Here is a 10,416-nt window from a genome sequence, read left to right on the forward strand (position 1 = left end):
CCCTCTACTGTTCGTTCATAGATCTACTACATATATATATATACATATATATTATATATATATATACATATATATATATATATATATATATATATATATATATATGTATATGTATATGTATATATATATATATATATATATATATATATATATATATATATATATATATATAAACAGTATATGTATGTCTATGGTAGGCTTATCCATGCATGTATTTATAAAAGGGCCTATAACGCAATGCAGATTAAGCCAGCATTGACAAGGCATTACGGGACAAGAAAGTAATGTAAGTTCCTTTAAGAACTCAAAAATAACGTATTTATTTACAAATAACACTTGGAATGATAAAGGCAATGATAAATAAAATGACCATGGTGTTTTATTTTTTCTTTCTTGATTTCAATAAACTTTATTTATTTTTATTTATTTTTACGAAATAAACCAAAACACTGACAACGAGGAAGATGTTGGGAAGTTAATGACAATACATGTGAAACCAAATTTAAGTCTTACCCTTTAAGCTAAAAAATAAATCAGGTTTGAATTTAAATCAAACAAAATAAGCTTGTTTACAAGATATGCTGATTTACAGAGGAAACCATGAAGTGCATATTAGGATGGATGGATTCCCCTCTATCTTTTTTTATTACGCAAATATTTTGAACTGACATAGCAGGAGTAGCACAGGTGTAATAACATTAACAATGGCTGCATTATGTTCAGGTTTGCCACTCCCCAGGATCCAGTAGACTATTGTGCATGCTGACTTTTAACATTGGTTGAGAGACTTACATGGAGCACAGTCATTATTAACAATATTAATCACTCCGATGCTTTCAACTCAAACTGACATGAAAAATGCAAATAGCCCACCTGAAATCAAACTATTGAATACATTGGTGAAAAATGAACCATTTTGGCCTCTGCTTGATCCACTCTCGCTGTCGTCATCATCGTCATCCTCTTCTGAATCTCTCTGGTTTTCGTCGGCCATTGTGAAAACATGGTATCTCATAGAGTTTTGATGTTGTATCTATTTACAGTGTAATACAATGTAGGCCTACCTCAGACTTTCATCAGGGCAACTGAAGGGTTTGCTTTTGAAAGGTTAATCTGCTAAGAGGATTTAAGGACACAAATTCTCCGACTTCAAAATAAAGGTCCATGTGCACTTACACTCTAAGACCCGTGTTAAACCAAAGGCCAGCGGGCCAAATCCAGCCCCACGCAGACTTTGATCCGGCCTGCATGTCAATTTAGGATCCCAATAAACTTTTTTTGGCCCTTCTTTTGATGTTTGTGTCGATTTGTTTGACCTTTTTTGGGGATTTTTCTATGATCGCTAAGGAACCTTTTTGCTAACTTTTTGAAAGCTTTATGTGGACCAAACTGTAAGTGAGAAGACTTTATAAGACATACAATAATGCAGTCATTTTACTTTTCTCTTAAATAAAAGCATGTTAATAAACTAAACATGTCTGGCCCTGGATGTGATTCTTATTTTCCAGTGTGGCCGTCAGTGAAATTGAGTTAGACACCCCTGCTCAAAGAAATATCCGTGTATTAACAGTTGTATGACTGTATATTTTAACATAAAGTGTCCATAGAACGTGATTCACAGTTGTATTTCTGTTTATTTACATTTCCAATTGCATTATGGGACATTTATCTGTGCTACGACAGCTTACGTAGTTATTAACGTAGTTACCGTAGTCAGCTATTCACAACACCATTATCGTATATTATTAACCAGCACTTTCATCAACTAGAGTTAAAAGCGCCAAACAAAGTGTTTAAAGCGTTGAAAAAAGGGTTGAAAAGCATTAAAAAAAAGCTAATTAAAATGAATTAAAGGACAGAGTTCATTTCAGAAGTTTACTAACTGAGCAGCTTTGTGTGAGAGAATTTTGAATAACAGAAAATGTTCTTTGTATTTTTACTATAGCTACACACAAAACTTCTGTTTTTAATAACAGGACAAAGTCCGGGTAATGAGCCGCCAGAACGTTTTCTGATTTATTTCTTAGAGTGCATGGCAATAAAGTATTGAATCTTGAATTCAGTATATGTCGCAACTAGGGTTGGGCATCGTTTGGATGTTAACAATTCTGATTCCAATTCCGATTCTTCCTTTCGATTCCGGTTCTTATCGATTCTCGATTCCGATTCTTTGAGGGGTGGAGTTGAAACGGGGTCACATGCTTATTTCACAAATAAAAGAAATGGTTTATTTTGATTCAATGGTGGTTTGCAGTTTTACCGGGCTTTTTCAACGTAAAATAAAGCCACACCAGAACGCTGCTTACTGTGCTCCAAGGCTGCAACACAACAAGCGCCTGGTCGCTACGGAAACCAAAACTTGCGCATAGTAAATTGGGAAGCGATGATCGGATTTGAAACCAAATCCTCTAAACGATTCCGATAAAGAAACGAGTCCACTGGAATCGTAATTTTTGAAACGATTCCAAGTAGGAATCGGTTCTCGATGCCCAATCCTAGTCGCAACCAGAGAAGCCAGTGGAGGATGCCAGACGTGGAGAAACTGCCATGCTGAAGAGGAAGGCATTTTGGTTCATGCAAACATGGAACTCCTAAATTAGCAGGTTATAAGATGGTCAGAGGGACTACAGCCTGTGTGCTTTACATAGACAAAGACTTTCAAAAACGGATTATACTTTAGTACCCTAACCCTTGTAAACAATAAGTTATGCAGAAAGTTTTATTCAGTCATTCTTCCTTGGCAGAATGACATTTTAAAGACAGCAGAACAGCTTCAGATATTCACATTCTCATGTATTATGGCCATTTGTTCAAATTGTCAGCAGTAATGTCTGTTGGTCTATAACGCTGTGTCTCAAAAATAGTTAAAATGATTTAGTCAGAAACTCAGAAAAACAGCATTGTGCTCATGTTGGCCAGCATGACTGGAATGTGTGGTTTTACAGGGTTTCATGAGATCAACTTGTATAGGAGTTTATCAGTTCAGCAAGAACTGTATCATTGTTCACTATATCACGTTTCATTTTTCTCTAAAACGTACTGATATATTGTTTTATTGTTTATTTTAGAAAAAAATATTCTATTCTATAGTAGGCTATTCTAGTCTATTCATTTTCATTTTCATTCATTGTATTTGTCAGTTGCTTTCTGGAGCTCAGGTACGAAACAAAAGACATACACTGTGTATGACTGTGTATGGGACAAATAAATGTGCTTTGGTTTGACATCTCTCCTGTGGGAGCTCCTAACCATCTTTGTTTTTGCCTCTTTCTTAATTATACATACTTTCTACGGATTTTATTGTTCATGCTACAATCACCCAACATCAAGACGGTTTACATGCAACAACTACAACATGCAGTGCAACATGTTCTGTTGTGCAGCTTCCTGAAGATGGCAGCAAAGATCAACACTGATTCAATAACCGACAACACTTTTATGGTTTTGTTGCTCTTGATGGATGTTTTCTTATATTCAGTGCTTATATGTATCAACTTAAAAAAAATTAGGGAACTAGTTGCATGAATTATTTTGAGTTTTAACTACTCTTTCTGGATTGTGCTGCCAACATAACAATAATAGTTGAGGGTACAAAAATAATTTGTCCCTCCAACTAATTCCCAAGTTTTTATAAAAACTCATATCAAGTGGCAACTTGCAATTATAATAGCCACAACAACGCAGTGTTTCCAGTTCATACAAATATATGTTTTGTTGTTAACACAACATGAAATAACATGTATTGCTGACAAAAAATGAAAAACCTTTTTTACAGTGTGTGCTTCATTCTACCACTATCCTCCTTATGCCATCACTTGCAGACGCTTGTATTCTACCTCTTTTTCTCCCTCTCTTTTGTCACTCTACCCATCTCTTCCTCTCTTTGTGTAGATGCAGAGGCAGATAACTATTATTTCAAAACCATTTGCCAGATCATTACCAGCTAATCCCGTGTTTGGTCTGATGAGTCACGCGCCACATTTGCCACGGTGCGGGGCGGCTTGGGGCCCTTTCACAAACACTGGCTAAGGACCACCGGCCTGCCCTGTGGGGCCCCCAGACCGCGGGGGGTTGGGGGTGGGAGAAAGGGTGTTCCTCTGGGACAAGCAGGAATCAGCAGAGACCCAGCAGAGTGGAAATTAGAGTGTTAAGTGTGAATCTACACAAGATTCTTTTATCATTTAGACCTGAAAACTGTATCTGCTAATTGTCATCATTATCTTGTCTAAAGCGTTCTTAAGCAGTCCTGCAGTAGTGATAAAAGCCCTTTCATTCTTTTCCCCCTTGCAAGCCCTCTCTTCAAATATACTACATCAGTTTACAATATTTACCAGATGAACACTATAAAATTATATATATATATATATATATATATATATATATATATATATATATATATATATATATATATATATATATATACTTTTCCCTTCACTCTATCTCTGTTGAGTAATAAAAAGGGGACGTATAGAGTAGCAAAGTGTACTGCAGTTTGTGCTACATTGAAATCCTCATCTAATTTAAGTAAAAAACTAATTAAAAGAAATAAGCCAATGAGCATCATTTTTATAAAACATGGGTACACGACCCAGAAAGAACGATGTGTGCGAAGTGTGCCAAAGTAGAACAATGTGTTATTCATGGTAGTTTTATAATCCATCAAAATAACAATTTGATGTAGCTATTTATACTTTTAGAATGAAATAATCTAAAAAGACATCTTAAAAGCTGGTCCAACCATCTGCTGTGGGTCACTTTCCAGCTCCTCTACCGGCCTTTCTCCCTTCCATGGCCACCAACAACGTCAACATGATTCTAGTTCAACATTTTCTATCTGCTCCCTACCTTTGCCTTACTAAAGATTTATGGTTCTGTGGAGGCTCCACGCAAAACTTTCGCAGTGGCCTACATAAGTGGCCTGAAGTTTATACTTGTGTGTTGGTGTGTGCTTCGATCTCTTTAAGAGAATAGCAGGGCCGACGTGTGTGTGTGCTGAGGGGTGTGAGGTAGAGCGAGTGAGAGATTGACGGTGATTATCTTCGGAGCGAGTAGTGACTCAAGAGTCATAGTGAGAGAAACAAAGTGTCTCCCCTGTTCTTTCTGACCACGCTGGGAAATCTGTATCAGGAAAAGTTAACCCTCTCCTTGACTTCATGTTGTTTATGGAGAAGGAGAACCAGGAAATGAGTCGGTGGAAATACAACGCTACCAAGCCACGGCCGAGCAACATGCATCGCCGCGAAGTGTAGTTACATTTTCCGAGATGTGCACGTCAGGCTACAACGTAGGGTCCATGTCTCAACGTACCTACATATGTAGCTACATAGGCCCCCCCCCACCCCCCTGAAATATGATTGCCTCCCCCCCTAGAGACACCCCCCAAATCTATTGGGCTAGAGTGCTGTCAATGTGACAATTATGATTTCCATCGGATCAGAGTAGCCTACTGTCACTTGGCTGACTGTTTTTCCCAGCCCTTATCGCATGACCAATTCATGTTTCCATGACGACTATTACAATGGGAAGTATAAGCTCATCTAGGCTCAGCTTTCACATTTATTTATTAAATTATTAAGTTGCAACAAATGTTTTAATATTACAGCCAGTTGGATTATTGTATGCAAGTATACAGTCATAGGCGTAATTTACAGACCCCCCCAATAATCAAAACTGACCAGGACAACCCACCCTAAAAACCTATTATAATTTCCTTTACATAAATAAAGACATTTGCACCACAAATTGATGCATAAAAGGCACAAATTGTTGAAGAAAAATTCACCAGAATGCAGGAAATGAAGTGTTGGACGTTCAAAATTTCAATTTTGCTCTAGGAGATCTCAACCCCCAACCCTCAATGTTGAACCCAAAGTTACGCCCTTGTTAGAGTACATTATACATGTGGATTAAAGCTGCATTACTTTATGCAAAACACATAAGTTGAGTGTTTTTTCCTGATTTCCATTTACAATCAAAATCGTGTTCAGCATATTTTTTGTATAGTATTCCGTGTAAATTACCAATGGTTTCCTTTGACTTCCTGCTGGACTCTCCATCTAGGCCAGGATGTTACACTGTAGCTGAAAAAAGGCTGCATGAGAAACACTCGGGTCTTACCAAAAGCCCCCCATTACACCTTAATGTCCATCTGTTTCCTCCTCTCCGTGTTCAAGTCTTACTGCCAGTGTCTTCTCAAAAACATTCACAGTCAATGCACTGTTTGCTGTTGTTGTTGACAGTGGCACACTGGGTTTCAATGCACACGCTGCTGCCGTATACCATATGGCAGCATGTGCATTGAATGTATGTGTGGCGTACCGGCCTGTGTTTTCCTTCGTTGGGTCAGTTGATCAGACAGCTTGTGATACCACAGCACACAGAGTTTCCATGGCAACGCATGAGGCTGAGAAGGATGGATCAACAAATGGCTTTGGCAACCATTTTATTCGCCACTGTCAATCCAACACTGTCAATATTATTTGCCAAACACATCAGTTCTTTCTTTATTTATTTATTTTTTCATTTCAAACCAAAAAATAATAAAATAACATATAAAAACACAATAAGTGTGTAGCAACACACCAATAGGAAAAAAAATATCTATAAAGTGTTACAATCAATATATCCGTAAAGAAGCGGGACAAAGCCGAAGCTTTTTTCCACCCCTCACTCTGCGTCTATTATATATTTTGTAAATGTATGTATCATATCTGTATATTTTATATTATATATTTATAGCAAGATAACAAAAATACATTATATATATATATATACATATCATTTTAAACACCTACCACACATGTTTTACATTTTGCACCAAACAACCCATTACCCCAATCGCTCACCCAAGTACAATCAGTATAATAACCCACCCTCACAATCATCTCTCTTCATCCGCATTTCTTTTTAAAGGTGCAATATGTAATACTTTCGGCTTAGAATTACCGTAGGAACCGCTAAAAATCCCACAATCTCGCCATCCTCTCCACACGCCAAACAGACACACTTCCTCGGCTTAGAATTACGATAGGAACCGTTAAAAATACTACTACCATGCCGTCCTTTTCCACCCGACTTGAACACACTTTATTGGCTTAGAATTACTGCAACAATTGCTAAACACCGTGCAAACTCAAGGTCCTCTCTTTCCGATTTACAGCCCACCTCTCTTGGCTTCAAATAACTCACCGTTGTCGGCTACAGCCGCCGAACAGGCTACGCGTTGTAAACAGCTGTGGCTGCTTGCCTCTGGTCCTCCGGTAACGTTAGCAGTTAGCAGAGTTAGCATGGCGGCGTTAGCCAGGACCAGTCGGGATCACTTCACTGGCTGTGTTTCAATTGTTTTTGCGAGTAACCAACTCGGGTACTCTAGCTATATAATTCAATGTGAGTAGCTACACAAATGTTGAAATTACATAAAATGCCCGTCCCTACTAGCTGTGATAAATTAGCCTGAAGCTAATGCTTACCTGTTCAGGAGGAAATTAGCCAACTCTGCGTCCTTTTGGGCTCTAAGCTGTCTCCATCTTTCAAATATATCTCCAATGTTTACCCAGACGGATTTGTTACGTCTCTGGTCACGCAACTATTAGAAACATGCCTTTTTTTTGTCGGGTAAAATCAATCTCCGTTGATCCTGTTCGTTTGTTTGCTGCTTTTATGGCTGTGCTAACCTTACAGCTGTAGCGCGCTGGGTTTACCTTTTACAGGTATATCTGGCAACCCGACCTGGCTGACAAACTGGGCCGTTGATAACAACAAACAGGCCAAAACACAAACAGAAATTCCGTCACGGAACGGAAATTTCAAAAGGAGAAAATACTGGCATTAGCATTTTTGTCAGAAAATATAGTATTTCAACTTAGCATGTTTCCTTAATATCTGATGACGCATTGGGGTCATTTTTGGATTTATTACATTAAATATATTTTTAAATAAAGTGTTTTTATACAACTTTTTAAACTTTATAATGTTTGTACAATGTTTAAGCACCTACTCCAAACCAGTCCATAAACTCCCCCCACGGATCGTGATGCACATACTTTATTGTTATGGTTTGTTTCAGATGTTTAAAATTCATCCGTCATATCAAAGTCTGGATTACTGCATAAGCCGTGAAATTTTCATATATAAATATATACGTGTATGTGCCATCTTGGTTTCAAACTACACTTACAACTATGGAATATAGTCCAGACTGATGTACTGTATCAGGTTCTAAATCAGTTGGGATGAAGATAATATTGGCCTACAACCTAAGGGATGGGTTGAAAAATGCTCCAAATATCCACATGTATACATGAAGGTTTGGGTTTGAAATATTTGATATACAGTCATATCAGTTTTAAAAGACAACTTTATGAAAGCATCAATAATATTTTACTAAGCAAATAATATAAGAAAGATATAAGAATTACAACTTCATTTGGGACTTTCGATAAATATAAAAAAAAGTACTGTTTGCAAAGATGAACCCTGATGCAGCTTGGTGTGATTGTGTGTCTACTGGGAACATGTAATGTCTGTGGGCCTCACTTAGATATCTAACCTTTGACCCTTGTGCACTGTATTTTTCTTTTTACAGCTGCATTAATTTATGTTTTTTGTGTCCACTTGGGGGCAGCTGAACAAGCTGAAAACCCAACACTGGACATCTTATCTCCTTATAATATTAATACGGCCTATTTACACATCCAGCAAACACAGAGCATCATTAGCATTTATTTGGAGTTAGCATTGTTTTGCTCTCTTCCACCTCTGGAGAAAAATATTTCACTCTGTAGCTTGCTAGCAGTTAAATGTGCCCGTATGTTTACCAGCTAGTTACTAATTGTGTCTCTCTGCTGATTAGTGCTGCATGGGTAGCATACAGTAGGTTTATTTTTTATTTTATTTTTTTAAGATCGTTTTTCAATCAATTTACTTTACTTGCTTATTTTATATTTAAGTAGGTTGTACATTTTTATTTGCCACCTGTATATATATATGTTTGTACCTTCTTTCCTGTGTATTTTTTATCTTTATTTTTGAATAGTTGTTCTTGTATTCTATTCTATTTATTATTTTTTTGAATATTCTGTATGTGTGCTGTGCGTCTGATATTTTACATATACACATATACAATGTACAAACTAGTTGTAGCTGTGATAGTTGCTTCTAAGTAAGGCAGGAATACAAGGAGTTTCAGTAATCGACTCCAGAATAAATAAATGTTTTTCAAAAGCTTTTCAAAGTGTTTTAAATATGACTGCTAAGTTTCTAGCAGAATGTGTGGCATAGAGGAGCTAAAGAACCCAGGGGTTTGAGTGCTTTAGGTGCACAGTGTAGACTAGTGTCGCATTGCCAGACCTTCCTCCACAGCGCTGCGGAGGAGGGTCTGGCTAGTCCCCACAGCATTCCGTGGTGGGAGAAAAACGTGCTCTCGTTTATTGCCATTTCTTTAAACCAATTACAATCGTCATGGGCAGCACTAAACAGTGCAAGGAGCCCCGGTGCGGCTGCAGTAGTCCTCATAAATGGTGCATTTGATGCATCCACTCTCTATTTGATTTAGGCAATTTTGCCAGGAAATTAGGCTATTAGGGTGATGAGGAATATACAGCTGGGTGTCATCCACATAACAGTTATTGGACACCTGTTTTTGTTGTGACCCAATGGAAGCATGTAAAGTGAAAAAAAAGGACTGGACCCAGAACAGATTCTTGTGGCACATATACTATTTATAAACTTGAGTATGAATGTGTGTATGTAGTAAGATTATGGATGCGATTTGGTTATAATGGATAGTTTTCATGTCCCGTGATGTTCTAAATTCTCTTGATATACATTTTTGTGAGAGGTGAGCTTTCTGAACCAGCACTGATCCCAGCTTCTCCCTGGCTGTCTTGCTGAACCTTTACCTCTGACCCCAGCTCAGGGACTCACTCGTCACTGAACCAATCGATTCTACCCCAAATGTTTGAAGTGACCATGCTCAACCCGATTGGCTGTGTCTAACACTGATCCATGTTCACAGCAGGTCAGCAACCCATAAATCACCCAGACAACTCAGATTATCCTATTCCATTCACTTTGAAATGTGATTTATCAAATTCATTATTTGCTGAATGTTTTATAGCCTGGAATAATCCAAATGAAATTTAAAACAATGTTTTGCAGTGCCCCTTTTAACAGATTCAGAATTAACTTTATTGTCATAGTAAGTACATACAATGAAATTAAAAGTGCTACTCTATGGTGCAAACATAAAAACACAAGAACACGGATCAGAGAATGTAAAGATAGTAACAAGATTTAAGCTAGAGTAAATAGTAAAATATTGAAATAATTTAATAAAATGATTTTGCTTTTAAGTGTTGCTTTACCCATTCAGCCAAGGGCGTCAATCCCAGGGGGGTCAGGGGGGTCAGGACCCCC

The sequence above is a fragment of the Sander vitreus genome, chromosome 6 (assembly GCF_031162955.1).
Source record: "Sander vitreus isolate 19-12246 chromosome 6, sanVit1, whole genome shotgun sequence".
NCBI lineage: Eukaryota > Metazoa > Chordata > Actinopteri > Perciformes > Percidae > Sander > Sander vitreus.